This window comes from Megalobrama amblycephala, linkage group LG7 (genome assembly GCF_018812025.1).
Source record: "Megalobrama amblycephala isolate DHTTF-2021 linkage group LG7, ASM1881202v1, whole genome shotgun sequence".
Lineage (NCBI taxonomy): Eukaryota > Metazoa > Chordata > Actinopteri > Cypriniformes > Xenocyprididae > Megalobrama > Megalobrama amblycephala.
In genome coordinates this window covers 55,253,866-55,271,489 of record NC_063050.1, presented here as the reverse complement: position 1 = coordinate 55,271,489, position 17,624 = coordinate 55,253,866, and the positions used below count along the sequence as shown (strand labels likewise).

Here is a 17,624-nt window from a genome sequence, read left to right as displayed (position 1 = left end):
ATAAAAATTCTTACTGACCCCAAACTTTTGAACGGTAGTGTATAATGCTACAGAAGCTTTGTATTTCAGATAAATGCTGTTCTTTTGAACTTTCTATTCATCAAGGAATCCTGAAAAAAAAAGTACACAAACTGTTCTGTAACATTGAAAATAATCATTAAATGTTTATTGAGCAGCAAATCATCATATTAGAATGATTTCTGAAGGATCATGTGACACTGAAGACTGGAGTAATGATGCTGAAAATTCAGCTTTGCATCACAGGAATAAATTACTTTGTCAAATATATTTAAATAGAAAACAGTTATTTTAAATTGTAATAATATTTCACAATATTACTGTTTTTTTACTGTATTTTTGATTAAATAAATGTAGCCTTGGTGAGCAGAAGAAGACTTCTTTTAAAAACATTACAAATCTTAGTGGTTCCAAACCTTTGGACTGTACTGTATATATATATATATATATATATATATATATATATATATATATATATATATATATATATATATATATCCTTGATCTTTATGTGCAATAACTCATAAATATAAAAGACATTTTAAAATATTGAAAAATTATATTATATTGGTGTAATGGTTTATGATAATATTCAAATGTCAGTTTTAATGCATTACATTTTTATAGCAAATGCAAAGTCCCCATTAGAGGGCGCAACAACATTACACTTGGCTGTGAAAGGGTTTTTTTGTGAGTGTTTATTTATGTAAATATATAGATAACAGCTGTGGATATTGCAAATCTCTCTCTATCTGTTATGTTTTTGCTCATACCCATAAATATGTGTAGTATTAGATGGTTAGTGTGACCTTTCACATTTCTGAATTTCCATGATGTCAGCACTGCTTGGAAAAAAAGATTTTGGCCATGCAAATGATGGTTTCCATTTCACCAACACCAGGCCCTTGATTCTTCACTGATCTGGATTTAGTCCCGCTGTGTGTTACAAGTGATATCATCAGTTATTGTCTTTGTGTCGACTGACTCAGCAGAGACAAAACAAGCCAGAAAACACCCACAAATCTGCACGGGTCGAAAATGTCACGTTCACATGCAAACTGTAAAACATTCGCCCCCTTGAAGTGCTGTCATGATGTAGACCGTCCACCTACTCTGGTTTAATTGAATCCTCCTCCAGTCATCATGTCTCAATACAATAGATCTTCTGTAAGGTGGAGCGAGTGCGTGTGGCAGAGAGGAACAGGCGTTACATTTGTTCAGAGTTTCAATGAATTACTGAAGTGTTTTATGATGTCCGGTTGATGATCGTCTGGGTGTTTTCATCTGCAATGTTATGAGGAAGCCCAAGCAAGAGCCGAGCGGAGCCCTACAGGTGGCACTACAGCATTATTGTTAGCTGTGAAATGTTTAGGGAGTTGAGGTTGAGAATAGGCCTTCTGCACATACATATATAGGGTCATGTGCATGTGAATTTGACGTCAGATGTTTAGATGGTAAGTGTAATTGTACACGTACATTCTCAGCTGGAAATACTGGTCACTTCAGCACTGAGATCTTGACCCTGAGGGACTCGAATGTTTTAAAATGTGAATTCCTTTACCCAAAGGACACAGCTACTGAACTGGAAGTACTGGCAAAACAAATGTAAATTAAAGCATATCCAATTGGATTTATCCTTAATATATGATTTTAAAATTAATATTTGGTTGTTTTTGTGTGAGGTTTCAGGCCAAAAACATACTAAGAAGACGTTAATGCATGGGCAAAACACTTTATTTTTTGCACTTTATCTCAACTACCTGATTTTTTATTTAGTCACAAAATGTAATTACATAATCGCTCCAACTTTATCTGCATATGTACTCTGCACTCACGTAAAGCAATATATATATACTATATAGCAAATCTTTGATCGCTTGTATTGCTGCAAAATGTAAACTTTATCATCATCCAGCTCTGATCTGCTAAATGCGACTATAAGATTTTGAGATATTATAAAGATTAACATCATGATTTCCTGTAAAGCTGCTTTGAAACATTGTGAATAAGTTCCTTTAAATAGTTTAAAATCATTAAAACTCCCAGTTGAGTTGCACAGACTTATTGTTTGAGTTCACATGTCGAGTGAATGATCAGTCCTGCTTTTATAAAGATCAGTGAGCTGAGATGAACTTCGAAAGAAGGTTGTAAAAAGATAAGAGTTACGTCACCTTTATAAAGTGCTTTATGCAGTACAGATTGTTTCAAAGCAGCTTCACAGTGATAAACAGTGAAAATAATGTCTATTATAAACACTGACTCAACTGGAAGTTCTTCCCTGAATTGTTTTTGCTCAGAGAAGCAAAAAGCTGACATTTTTCGAGACAGATTTGACATGTAAGTGGCTGAAATGGCCAAAACTGTCCAGATATCAACAGTGTCTTTAACACTTCACAGATTCACCTCTTGGGAAGCGGCTAGAAGGACGTCACTGCTGAGAAAAGCTAACATGAAGGCAGACAGACAGTGTGCTGAAGCCATGTGACAAGCATTTGAGCGAAAATGAGAGTTGGCCTGGAACCAAAATGTTATAATGCAATAACCAGGTAAAATACAGCTGCAAGCAGCCATTAAGGGGCCAAACACAAAGAAGCAAGCAAGAAGTATATCATAAGTAAAATACAGCATTTTATTTCATATACTTTATTGTAGTTAGTTAGTGGCAATTTAATATTTTGTTCGGTGTGTACCGCCACCAACAGGCACAATCCCACCACTTTTTTATATATCCTCCAAAAAGTGTCAAATTTGGTGAAAATATCTATTATAGACATGTTTGAGTACATAAAAATGACCCATGCATTGACTTTGATTACATTTTCTTGCCACTTACTGTCAAAATTTTGGCATTTGGGCTTTAACCTATCGCCAATGACCTGTTCCGAATTTCCTACGGTGGTTTCGTCTCAATCAGACTAATGGTTTCAAACCATAAGTCGCACAAACCATGCTAGTCGAAACCTAGCATGTTAGGTATCGTTTGACTCCGCAAGGATTCAGGAATCTTAGGAGATGACTCCCATGAAAATAAGTCAACCACATCAAAAGTTATGAGCATATGAATATTTGATTTCACCATTCGGTTGGCGCTGTCTGGAAACTTCTCAGGCTCCTTCAGGGCATCCTGCTGATGACCCATACTGAGTTTCATAATGATATACTAATGCATTAAAAAAATATAGCATTTTGCTACAAATTGCAAAATGGCTTATATGGTAAGATTGGACATCATTCAACTCCACATGCTTCTCTGAAGTTTTATCATTTTTGGCCAAACCATTTGGAAGTTTTAAGCAAAAATAGCCATTTTTGCTATCTCCGGACCAGTAGGTGGTGCTAAGCCAAAATGCAGCATGTAACCTCAGATCATGCTTGTGATGACATGTACCAAGTTTGGTCTGAATACGATAAAGCAGTGGTCTCAAACTCAATTCCTGGAGGGCCACAGCTCTGCACAGTTTTGCTCCAAGTTTTGCTCCAGTTTTGCTTGCAAAACACATGAGTGACATTTTGGACAAGTGGTGGCTCTAGAGAGTTTGATCTAAAGACACCAAATTTGCTGTAGTTAATTTTGGGACTGTTTTCTATCAGTGTGCCAAATTTCATAACTTTCCCGCAAGTGGTTCTATGGGCTGCCATAGACTAATATACGCCATAGTCTAATATATGCATTGACTAATAATAACGCCAACGGATACAAAAGGTGCCATCGCTTCTTCTGTGCTTGGCCCCTAAAAATCAACTCTGTTGTCTAGTGTGGTAGTGGCAACACTGTTCAGAAGTTTCTTTTCAGCTGCAGAGACCTGAATGCTTGTTGAACTCAATGGATAGACCAAAACACAGACCAGTTTCAGTCAGCCAGAGATCTGCATGTAGAGCAAAAATTAATTTTCAATTTAAGCAGCACAATCCCGCCTATGTTCCAAGAACATTTTGCTAACATTCCCATTAAGTTATAAAAATGTACAGTAATTTCTGAATGTTCTCTGAACCTTCAAAAAATCCTAAAATGTATCATTTGGTTTTATGTGAACATTAAGGAAACATTCCATTTTATCATTTTGCTAACATTATGGAATGTTACTTTTGAATGTTCTCTGAAGATTCTAAAACAAGTTGCAACATTTAAAAAACTTTAGATGAACATCCAGCGAAACATTTCAGAAAAAAAACAAACATTCCATGAATGATATATAAATGTTTTTGAGAACATTATTAATGACCAAATAACTTTGAACGAACATTCTATTAATGTTACTAGAAGAACATTTGTTCATAACTTTGAGAGAACCTTGCCAGAACGTTAGCTAAAGTTCCGAGAACATTCTAACCCAAAAACACACTTGCATCCTTTTAAAAACTGAAGCACATTTGCTATGCAACTTACAAAATATCCAGCATTCAGAAACCCAGTTTATTTATTTTGAAAACTTATTCTAGCTGAGAGATGCCTTTCTGTCAGTCCACATGAAGATCGATCAATCTGCGTTTCATATTTTTTTAAATAGTTGAGGAAATTTAAAATGCATTCAGATTATCATCGATGGCCTGAAGCACTCAGCAGCTCGAGTCATAAAGTGAAGCGCTAATGAATATCAGTAGGAGTGCATGTGGGAGGAAGAGTTTATCGGCCCATCTGAACAAACATAGAGAGCGAGCGAGTGAGCGAGCGCGAGATAAGGTGTGTGTAGAGTGTCTTGCATTCTCCGTTCGTGACCTCCCTCGCCCCCTTCACTCCACAGGCACCTTCGCTCCACAGGGAGACGAGCGTTCGGCACGCTGGGTGAAATAACACTGGATTCCGGGAAACCGGGGCCTTTTTTGAGTCTTTGCAAAACAACATCTGCCAGTTTGTGCAGCTGAGCTGTTTTTGTTTTGTCAGGGTGAGCGATGGGAGATTGGAGGTCTTCGTTTTGACAGCTTAAAATCCCAATAAAGTTCTCATAGCAAACCGGACATTCACTTTCAAGCTCTGTTCCATCCAAGCGAGCAACCTACCTAGACTGCATTTTAAAGTTGTAAGAACCCTTGCTTTTAGGCGGCACCACATGCATTGTGACACAATTGTGAAACAGATTTGAGATAAATGTTGATTGTCAATATGTTGTTCAATACCAGAAGTGATTTTTAGGGGTTCAAGTGCGTAGCGCTGAAACCCTATCGTAATTGTTAAAATTTCCAAGGATTGGCATTCTCCCCTAAAGGTCATCGGGCGGACCAAACCATAAGTCGTAGAGACTTGAAACTTTGAGGGCTGGTAGTACTCACACCGTCTACAACGTCACCAAGGCAAATGGCTCTTAACTCCTAAACCGTTAGGCTGAAGTGTCTTATATCGTTGGAATCCTTGGCTCAAGGCTCAAGGTTTAAATTTTCGGGTATTTTGGATTTTTTCGAAAAACCTACTTTTGCAAACTAGTCCTAGGTTCCTGCCTGATTGGAACCAAACCAGTGCAGCAAGATTCTCTGGAGTCTGATTGTCAATAATTATCAAAAAAAGTTGAAATTTCGTTTCACGGTCCCTAAGGGCCGCCAAAACTTTTGAAGTGGGCGGAGCCATTTTTACTAAAATGGCTATAACTCAAGAACGGAATTAGATATTTTTACCAAACTTGGCACACATATGTAAGAGCTCATTCTGTGGTCACTTGAAAAAGGATGTGGCAACTGGCAACTTGGTGTTGCTATAACATGGAAAAAACTTAAAAATGGCTATAACTATGCAACCCGAAGTCTGATTACCTTGAAAATTGGCACGCGGTGCCTTTGACCAAGGTGCCAAGACTGCTTTTGAGGATATTCGGGTATCTCAAAAAATGCGGGTGGTGGTGGCCAATGAAGTTTGAGCAGCTATCAGGCAAGGTTAATGGAGGCCGATTGGGCCTGTTTGACTCACGGCCCTAGAGGCCTGTGAGAAATTTGAAAGAAATTGGCCACCGCAGTTTTTTTTTTTTTATGTGCGTAAAGGATTTTATATTGTGCAATTTTTTGCACACGCCCCCAACATTCATACCACATGGTTGAACTACTCATTCTCAACATCTTTGCCTCTAGGAATGCCGCTATCCATCGTTCGATAAATATTGGAGATTATTTCAAAAACCAACTTTGGCGAAGAAGTCCTAGTTTTTTGGCTGAATCGTCGATAACTGCTAAAAAGCTTTATAAACCATATATTTCCTATGGTAAATTGTCTGTAAATGGTCTTTTCCATCTATGATCGAGATGGTTACAGATTTGCTAATTAAAACATAATACCTATGCATGTGCTTAAGGGCTTTAAAGCACTTGAAGCACTTATTTATATTTTATTGACTGAGGAAGACAGAACTGTTGAAGTGATGTCATGTGTGAGAATGGAAGTGAAGGAGTAAACAAAATGGATTAAGTTTGCTATCCCTGTCTCGTGTGCTTCAATGCTTACTTACTCCTGACAGACACCACAGTTTTTTATTTTAATTTTAGTTAATGATAATAACCCAGTGCAACTGATTATGCAGCTCACTAGTTTTTGGAGCTAAAGAGATTTTGATGGACCATAAGGCAAAAAAATAGCAAGTATTTATATATAAATGTGCTATAAAAGTATAATATGTAAATGTGTGTGTTTGTGTGACTGGCCCCCATGATCAAAGCGAGCCAGTGTTGCATCAGTATACATATATGTGGGCTGTTTTATGTTTGATAATGAGAAAAGGCCTCTTTAGTACTTTGCATAATGTATGGTGATTTTAGGCTTCAGAGCTTTTAGCTGTGTACTGAAACCATAAGGTGCTCCAACATTTTACCTGAAGCCTTTGAAGTGAGCTTGATAGTACTTGATAATGTATTCGAAAACTGATGTACCCTAAATAAACCACTCACAGGCCCAGAGCAGCTTTCTTTTGTCCCTGAATTATGCTTTTGATATACTGTTTTTGCCCATGGGATGTATTTGTTTCTTAGATGTATTGGTGCAAAAATAGGCCCTTTTTGTGTGGATAATATGGAAATGTTGTGAAATTTCAGGGAAACTGGTAATAGGGAATTATATCACAGTTTTGCCTTGATTATGCACTGCTAAAAAAATATTTTATTATTTGATATTTTTGTCTTGTTTTCCCAATACAACATTTTTACATCAAGATACATTTTCTTGAGAGGCAATATGACTGAAAATATCAAATCTTGATTTTGAAAAATGTATAAAAATGAAGTGAAATCATGCTTAAAACAAGAATCATCCACTTTAGCATTATAAATGTAGTTTCGAGAGGCTGATGTTGCACGTGTGGCATTGACACATCGAGAGCGCTGAGGGGCTGCGATTCCCCCCTGATGATCCAGTGTTTGTGGAGCGTGTTCTGATCCGCACCTGTGCTCTGTTGGGAAGGGCAATGAGTCTCGGAATTCCACTGAACCAAAATGGGTCATAAGCTCTGCGCACGAACCAATCCGACGGCCAGAGACGCTGACGTTAACCTGTGTGCACACATACGGGAATCAAATCCCAATATAAGTGCTTTCAACAAAACAGCTGTATTCAGATATTTAAAGGAATAGTTCACTCAAAAATGAAAATTCTGTCATCATTTACTCACTTTCAAGATGATCCAAACCTGTATGAATTTCTTTCTTCTGCTGTACACAAAAGAAGATATTTTGAAGAATGTTGGTAACCAAACAATTAGAGAGTCTTTGCACGATCCTGTCAGTTCCTCATGGATAAAAGTCCCAACCTGCTGTGTGTGTATGTGTTAAATATCCAGTTGCACTCAAAATACATCATGTTATGGCCGTACATTGGGTTGTGAATATCATTTGTCATCCCTAGCAATGTTTCTCATCATGTTTATCCAGCTTTGTTCATCACACACCAGCTCCTGCTACACAGACATCGAGACTGAGGACATTATAGACAGATCTATCAATATCCTTCCACATTCACACTCCAGACATCTCCAGACTGAAGTGCAGCATGCTAGTTTGCTTTTAATGAGCACCCTTGAGCTCTCAGACACATCCAGCACCAATCTATACTCTCATTCAGAGAAGGAAGCAGACAGATGAGACGAGAGAGAGAAACACCAGCACATGCAGACGCAAACACAAATACAGGTGATCTATTACAGTGGCTAGAGGGTCACAAACTTGAAAATGGGTCACAGGTCTGTTGTGATAAAGCTCCAATGATGCTCTTGTGTTCTGGGGGGTTTCTAGGACGTCGCTGGATTCTGGATGGTTGCTAAGTCAAAAGATTTTGAACTAATATTACCAAGAACCACTAATAAACTTTCTCTAACAAGTGAACAAACTACCCAGCTAACAAAAATGTGTTCCAATAACATTTGGAACATTCCAAACATTATTGGAACATATTTTGTTCAATGAATGTTCCAATTAGGCAATGATGTTATTTCTGAATGTTCTACAGTTTTTTTTTTAAATGTTTAAAAGTATGCAGATGTTAAGGAAACATTCCATTTTGCAATCATTATGGGAATGTTACTTTTGAATGTTCTCTGAAACACTGTTTTTATCGGTTTGATTCTGATTAGCTTCATTCATCTGAGCTGTGTTGTTTGAATATATTGTACAAGGAGCATTCAAGTGATTAAAAACTTAATTAACACAATCCCGCTTTTTCTTTAGGCCGCAAGCGCATAATTAACGTTGTGGAGTAGATGTTAATTAGAGTTGTGGCAGGCAAATCCTGTTTAAAAAAAATGAATCTTGTGTTTTAGTAAAACAGATGTTCGTGAGCATCTCGTGTGACGCAGTGGCCTTAATGACGTGTTATTCAGGCCATGTCTAGAAACGTTCTGTGCACTGAAGTGGGAATATTATATAAGTCATAAAGCATACATGATCGCCGTGATATGAGTGCCGTCAGAAATCACTGTGACTGATGATTTAATGTAATGCAAAATGAGGAAAACAAGGATTTAAACTTCAAAACTTGCATCAAAAGTTACAAAACACATAATATGAAGTGACAGTACATCATACACTCAAGTTGAGTTGAAAAATGGACAAACACAGCCAATGGGTTGTTTTAACCCAGCATTTGGGTTGTTTTAACCTAGCAAATGGGTTGTTGTAACCCAGCAATTGGGTTAATTTAATCCAGCAATTGGGTTGTTTTAACCCAGTGGTTGGGTTAAATGTTTACCCAACCTGCTAGGGGGTTTTATTTAACTCTAACTCTTTAACTATTGTTTAATAATTACTGTACTGCTTGCTTAAAATGAACACAAAGTATGTTGGAAATGAACATTTATTAATACGTTTAATGGATAATAATTAAACAATAAACATTTATTAAATTGCTTATTAATAAATGTTCATCTATTGATTATTATTGTTGCCTCTAGTAATTATGTGTCTGATTTTTAATTTCCATCATATTTAAGGTTCATTTTAAGCCAGACATATAGTCATTTTTAAACAACAGTTGAGTTAAATAAATTTTCAACCCAGCTTGGGTTGTTTTTAACCCAGTATTTTTTAGAGTGTACAACACAAGCTGCATGTCAGCTGTGAGAACAGCATACAGCATACATTTCTGTGTGCAATTTTAATTGAATCGCATTGCAATTTTAATTAGCTGTTTACGGTGTACAGTTCTGCATACCATTTTTAGTGCAACATAAACAATATAAACTCCTGCTGCTCATTAACTCCAACCGTCTAGCAGCTTTGCTGTTGTACAGGTAACAAAACAACTGCTAATATTGCTGCTTTGCAGTAAATGACAGTATATATTTAGTATCTGTTGGTTATTTGGAAGGATTTGCAATACAGAATTAATTTAATATTTTTACTCAAGGTCCAAAATTAACATTTTGTCTCACCATCCAAGTTTGGTTGCACCAGTGGCATATATTAAGGCAATTGCAGTAAAAATAGTTTGAAGATGCACAACCTTGGTAGCGTATTTGTTCATGTCAATTGCAAAGGTCAGACTTCTTATTGATATTTAAACTTTGCATTATTTTCCAATACCTTTCAGAAACAGTAGATTTTTTATAATTATTATTATTGATCAAAGCTGACTTGCATCTAACGTTGGCAAATGTAGACCCTGTTCTTGATCTTTGAGGATGAATATGGTGTTCACAGCCCACTTCTATCCAAAAATGTGACCTATTTCTAAGTGAGACGTGATATTGTAGGCAGGGCTGGATTTAAATTCTTTTGACATAAGCAAAAGAAATTTTTGCATTGCATTATGTTGGGTTATTAAGTTTAGCTGTAGCTATGGGGGCACGTTGTTTTTCTGTCATTTGAGATTCTGTCGGTCTCATGTTAGGCTAAAAGAAGGAAGCTGCTACACACAAGCTATTTAAGACACTTTTGGCTATAACTCGACGGCAAATGCTAGATTTCTCCACTCCTCAAATACATAAAACGTTAGCCATATAGTGTTTCTTGAGCAAAGAAAACGCTGTACTTATTAAAAAAAAAGTTCTTTATTTGCCTTTGCATTGCAAACAAGCAGCGACGGTCGATAGAGGGGGTGGAGTTATGCGGTTTGACTGACAGTTTGAGGAGCCAATGAAGTTGCGAGGTTTAGTCACAAGCTCTTTTTAATACTTTTCATTGGTTAAATATTTGCAAAACCCACAGATGGGTGTAAAATATGACCGATAGTATTGATTTATTTAAAAATAAAAAGATACATAAATAAAATGACGATATGGAGATTGTTTCTGCCTGACTGCGACAGTATTTTAAATGTTATTAATTTATAAAGTAATTGTCTTACAGAGTTTTAGCATTAGAGTGAAATAATAATAATGATTAAAATATAATATTATTTCATCTCATTGTAATTATCTCCCCATGCATAAATCTGGAATTAATTGGACAGTGAAAAGATGGGTTTGATTCCCAGGCAATGCATGCCATGAACTGATAAAATGCATATAAAAATGCAATAAATGTAATGTAAGTCGCTTTGGATAATTTATGCCAAATGCATAATAAATGTAAATATGACAGGTTATTGTAAAATACGAGGGTTTGATGACGTCAACCAAAAAGAATAATGTGCAATGATGAATTATCCACAGTTATAATTTCATGTTGACTTTAAAGAAGTGAAAACTATGATAGGGAGAGAGCAAAATATGCCGGTTTGTTCATGCAGTGCCAGAACATCAGAAGTCATGCAATTGTGACAGATGTCAGCAGACATGTTAAACAACAGAGATGATTTAAAGAGGTCTGGAGCCACTAGATGCTGCTCCATCCATGAGGAAGCGTCTTTCATTACTCATTCTAACAGGTCACGGTTTCCCACAGCAGGAGATTCACAGTGTCTTTAAATCATCTTGACCCCATTCTGGGTTACATTAATGACTGTCGTCATATATTTAAAGAAACGCATCCTTGCTTTGTATATGGAACAGATTATGATGCTGAAAGCGGATTTGAAACCAGCTTTGCAGATTACTTTATAATAGTAAATGTTGGGATTTGAACGCATTATTCTGGACAAAGTCCAAAACCAGAAAGCCTTTTAAAAAGGGCTGAGATGTGTGAGATTATTACTCCGTCACATGTTCTGAAGCCACTTTCGTTTTCTCATCGAGGCGGTCGCGACATGCAGCAGAACAGATCAATGATAAGCCAAACATAAACCACAACACACTATTTTTTTTTAGATTCCCTAAAGGATGAGCCAGTAGAAGCCGCAGGTCAAGAGGGCTGTGTGCTGACAAAGCTCCCACAGATGTGAAATGACTTCAGGGACATGACACGATATTTACTTCCTTTATCTTCTTCACTGAGTCCCTGGAGAGGCACATTAAGCCATAATTACAAAGAGTTCACATATGTGTGTGTGTGTGTGTTTGAGAGAGAATACAGTATAAATGTCAGTAAAATGAAATTATGGTGCTTATAATTCTGTACGTTCATGTAAGGAAGGGATGGATGAGTGTCCATCGCTGATGAGATCAAATTCTAGACTTTTTTTCTCAAAAAAGCATTTGCTAAAACTGCTGAAATGACGTCTATCAGTCTTATCAGTTTTATTTGAGCTCTGTTTTTGAAGTTGACTAGAGCAGTAGTTCTCAAGTTTTTATTAATTTTATTAAATGTTTAGGTATTTGGTATGGAAGTCATATTAAATATGAATAAAATAATACATTTTCATTTATATTTAGCTTTAATTTATTTTTAATGTCAGTTTTAGTAAACAGAAACTTGTTTTATTTCAGTTTGTTGCCGAGGCAGTATTCTTTTATTTTCACCTAAGGTTTTTATCTGTTTATATTGTATTTTATTTCAGCATTGTTTCAATCAACGGAAACTATTTTTAATAGCTTTAGTTAATACTAACAACACTGATTTGCAACTCAACTCACAATTATGAGAAATAAAGTAGCAATTATGATAAATAAACCACAATTTCTTTTTATTGAGGTGGAATCAGGCTATAGATGGTGTTTATTTTCAGGTAATTGGTCATTTTTAATATGTAACGTTTTGTTCCCATTTTTTCATTCCATCCACATCCACTATTTTTACATTTTTAAGACATTTAGATCATCTAACATTCTCCAGTTGCATTTGATCTTTGAGGTCAAGATCTACAGAGAGAGATATTTTTAGTCACAGAACAATATGCGTCCTATTAAATGCATGATAATTAATCTTTAATTTTTGTTAGTTCCAGGTGAATAACGCAGCAGCACTGTAATGATTTCAGCCTTAGATGCACAAGTGTTGAAATTAAACATGTTTGGGTTATGTAACTCCATTGAGAGCGTTCCAGTAAAACACATTGATTATTCTTACAGAGTTCAACTACAGTTTGACTGTGAATGTTCATGTAGGAGAATCTGAAGGAAACTACTGAATATTATTATTTTAATGACAGTCAATCATATTTTCCTACCAAATAGCACTTTTTTATTTAACTACTTTGATACATAAAACCTTTATGCCTTTTTTGCATGAATAAAAATGAGATTTTTTTGCATTGCAAAAAGAATTTTGGGGTCCTAAATATAAGCAACAGTCATGAAGTCTCCCCGCTTACTGATAGGCCTATAAATTCCACAACAATAAGTAGGACAGGCTTGTAAATTATGAAGAAGTAGCCGTAAACTGACAGAAAAAAAAAAAAAAATGAAATCCTTGACACAGATACAGTAACGGATGTGTTGCCGAGTCTGCGGTTTTCCCGCAGAGTTGGGCTACTTAGCAACTAGGTGCGTTTTGTTGTGCAGACCTGGCAACCCGGCCAGAAGGAGAGAAGCTGCTCTGGTGGGATTTTGTCTCAGTATTTGAGAATTCATCTTTATCAAACTGAATAGCGGTTTGTTTTAAAACGCCAGACTCTCGTGATCACTCTGACCCCGCCCATCATTTTGACTGACAGTTGGGTCTCATTGAGCTCTCGGCTGCTTCACAGACATGACACGACTGACCTTAAGCATCGCTCTTCTGACTGACAGTTCTGTTTTAGATCTTCAAATCAACCTGTTCTCCAAATATCCAGTACTATTCTCATATTGTACAGCTAGCCGGTCATTATGAAATATTGATTTGAGTGTTATTGATCTTATTATGTGAGAAGAAAGAGCGTGGAGTGATTCAAGAGACTTACCACAGCCATTGTGTTTATTAGACAAACATTTGGATAGCATATCCTGGGTGCATCAATATTTTTTTTCATTCTTTTAGAAGAAAAAGTCATTTTTAAATATGTATAAAAGTACATCTGACAGTCAACTACAACCCGAATTCCGGAAATGTTGGGACGTTTCAAATCACATGAGCCAATATTTTATTCACAATTGAACATATATAATATAACAAATGTTTGAACTGAGAAATGTTACAATTTTATGCACAAAATGAGCTCATTTCAAATTTGATGCCTGCTACAGGTCTCAAAATAGTTGGGACGGGGGCATGTTTACCATGGTGTAGCATCTCCTCTTCTTTTCAAAACAGTTTGAAGACGTCTGGGCATCGAGGTTATGAGTTTCTGGAGTTTTGGTGTTGAAATTTGGTCCCATTCTTGCCTGATATAGGTTTCCAGCTGTGGTCGTCTTTGGCGTATTTTTCTCTATAGATGAAAGATCTGGACTGCAGGCAGGCCAATTCGGCACCCGGACTCTTCTACGACGAAGCCATGCTGTTGTAATAGCTGCAGTATGTGGTTTTGCATTGTCCTGTTGAAATACACAAGGCCTTCCCTGAAATAGACGTCGTCTGGAGGATATGTTGCTCTAAAACCTTTATATAACTTTCAGCATTCATAGTGCCTTCTAAAACATGCAAGCTGTCCATACCGTATGCACTTATGCACCATCAGAGATGCTGGCTTTTGAACTGAACGCTGATAACACGCTGGAAGGTCTCCCTCCTCTTTAGCCCGGAGGACACGACATCTGTGATTTCCAACAAGAATGTCAAATTTGGACTCTGTCTGACAACAGAACACTTTTCCACTTTGAAACAGTCCATTTTAAATGAGCCTTGGTCCACAGGACACGACGGTGCTTCTGAACCATGTTCGCATATAGTTTCCTTTTTGCATGATAGAGCTTTAGTTGGCATCTGCAGATGGCACGGCGGATTGTGTTTACCGACAGTGGTTTCTGGAAGTATTCCTGGGCCCATTTAGTAAAGTCATTGACACAATCATGCCAATGAGTGAAGCGGTGTCGTCTGAGGGACAATCTTTTCAAAATTCCTTGCTTTTTCAGCCATTTGTTGCCTTAACTATTTTGAGACCTGTAGGAGGCATCAAATTTGAAATGAGCTCATTTAGTGGATACAATTGTAACATTTCTCCATTTAAACATTTGTTATGTTATCTATGTTCTATTGTGAATAAAATATTGGCTCATGTAACGTGAAAGTCTTTTAGTTTTCATTTTATTTAAATTTAAAAAACGTCCCAACATTTCCGGGATTCGGGTTGTATTAGAAGTGCAGTATAGATGAGCTTAATGCATGAATGCAACAAAAAACCACAAGAGTCCAATTTTTGATTCTGGTCTTTAAGGTGAACACAAGAGTCAGGCTGATTGTAGAATGTCTATTTTTTACCACCAGGGTTATTTCATGCTATCTTTATAGATAAAAATATGCAGCGCGAACAGCTGTAGGACTGCAGTACTGAACACTGAGTGTGATCGCGAGGGAACGAGTGAACAGAACACACTGAGAAAGCTGCGACTAACAAGTGCCCATTAAAAGGAGCAAGAAAACAGAAAGTAGGCACAACTGGTTATTATGATGCATTCTTCACTTTTAACATGCATTTATGGATAGAACAGCTGAAAATGACCATAATTAGTGGTGTTTGCTAAAGGGCATCACATGTACTGCTAGGGTTATGATTTGAACAAACCACTCAAACATGCTAAATAAACACAATAAACCAACTGCATAGCAACGTGCAAGAATTCTGGCAGTAAATCATGATGCTCTTTTAAATAAACTTGTAAAGGCTCATTGGAAAAATGTGCAAAACTCAAAAAATAAAATTACCTGTGATTTGCAGCTAAAATAAACACTAGAGGAAACAACTTTTATTACTTTTCACACAAATCATGATTGCAGTGGCAGATTATAGATTAATGAAAGGACTTGTTTTCGCACAGTCCCTTAATTGTACAAGAAAACCCTTTTACCATAGTGCATGATTTTGTATACTAAAAGCTACATGTTGACGTTTGCATCACATTCAGCTCCGTATGACTTTTTCAACGTATAGTTAACTTGCTCAATAGCTCATCGTGTATATGCTGAATACTCAAGTACGAGTCCCATTAAAAGAGCTAAAAAACTTGAAAAAGCAATCTTAAGCCCGGAACACACCAAGCCGACGATCGGCCATCGGGGCAGTTTTTGTTCGTCGGCCGAATAAGTTTTCTCAGTGTGTTCCACACCGTCAGCTGAAGTTGGTCCTCGTCGGCTTTTTTTCGGCCGATTCAACATGAATCGGCGTCGGAGCTCGTCGGCCCGTCAGGCCATCTGATCATTCTGATTGGCTGTTCAGCTACTGCCACCTGCTGGTACAGAAAGGCATTTCATCTTACGCAGGCGCAGAACGGACATGCTACTTGGCCATCGGGTGTCACTCCTTCAAGTTAACTATATTAGTGGAGTAATGTAGGGAATAGGAAATGAGGGTATAGGGGGGTGATTTCGGACACAGCCTGACTGTTTCTATATCAACCGGAACTTCTAAAGGAAGCCGCAGTGATGCAATGACTTTAGCAATTAGTGATTGGCTCTTTTATTTAGAAGGCGGGACTCATTCCATCATATTGCGCATTGCACTTTCTCCCCGTCAGATTCATCTGTTCATCTATGAAACTGAACGCGATTTTAACGCATCTCGCGTTTCACTTTGAACTTCTCGCTAAAAGTGCAAGAACCAATGCAATGTCATTTTGCATTAGTCCAATGTGCCTGGAATTCCTTTAGCTTTGCATAATAACTGAGGTAATGCAATAGCCACTGGACTGTGTCCACTGTATCAGAGGCTGGAATTTCCCCCGGTCCCCGAATGCATGACAGGAGAGGCCCTCCATGCGTATCTAATCTGTGAGCATTAGCACGGTGGAATGTGGCATTGCGTCGTGGAAAAGTTCAATCTGCACTTGTTTTAGCAGCAAGCTGTTCAATTCATTCTCTGCCACCCTTTACATTCACCGAGGAAAACAATGTTCCGATTGCACCTCTTGTGTCGTGTTGTAATTGTAAAGACATTTGAGTCTCATGGATTGCGCGCATTAATCTCTGGCATGCACGCAGGTTGCCTAGCAACAGCAGGTTGGCGGGAGTGTTTGGTGCAAAGGGGGCAGTTGCGCCTCTCTCTCTTATCTTCCAGTCTTTGGCTAAATGTGTTGTGATCTCGATGGCTCTGCACTTTCCATTTTCAACCCAACTTGGGTTGTTTTTAACCCAGCATTTTTTAGATTGTACTGTATGACAATTATTGACTCATTTGCAGATATGCATATTTATAGATTTGTCTTGATAAGCAAATAAGCATATTAGAATGATTTCTGAAGGATCATGTGACACTGAAGACTGGAGTATTGATGCTGAAAATTCAGTTTTGATCACAGGATATAAATTACAGTTTAAAATCTATTTACATATAAAACAGATATTTTACATTGTAATAATATTTCACATTTTTTCCTTGGTGAGCAGGAGAGACCTCTTTCAAAAGCATTAAAGATCTTACCAACCCCAAACTTTTAAACAGTAGTCATATATATCTGTTCATGAGGTGTATAAATGCACTTATAATCATTGAATTTGGCTATTCAGACTCATCTTTATGCCCATCTTCATTTATGTGTATTTCAGAGCATCGTATTCTTCATCTGCAGGACTTTTTAGCCACATATTAATATGTTTGTGATCAGTATTACTACATCCATGGTGTTTTTCTCTCTGATCAGGGACTGCAGGTGTCTGTTAATCATGTCATTAGGAGTATTAACACACCAGCATGTCACTGCTAGCACAGTGTTCGACAGTTCACATTAAAATGAACCATAATCTGATTACACATACCTGGATTATCATTGAACCAAACACATGGACTGAATCTGTGAAGGTGCAGCTTTATTTCTTAT

General features: G+C 37.2%; 1 long non-coding RNA gene across 1 annotated transcript; it reads right to left on the bottom strand.

Moving 5' to 3' along the window:
- Window positions 1-7,071: 7,071 nt before the first annotated feature.
- Window positions 7,072-9,282, bottom strand: LOC125271487. The gene is made up of 2 exons (XR_007185647.1): window positions 7,599-9,282; window positions 7,072-7,479 (listed from the first exon to the last, which is right to left on the bottom strand). It is a non-coding gene; the product is annotated as an uncharacterized LOC125271487 (long non-coding RNA).
- Window positions 9,283-17,624: the final 8,342 nt, after the last annotated feature.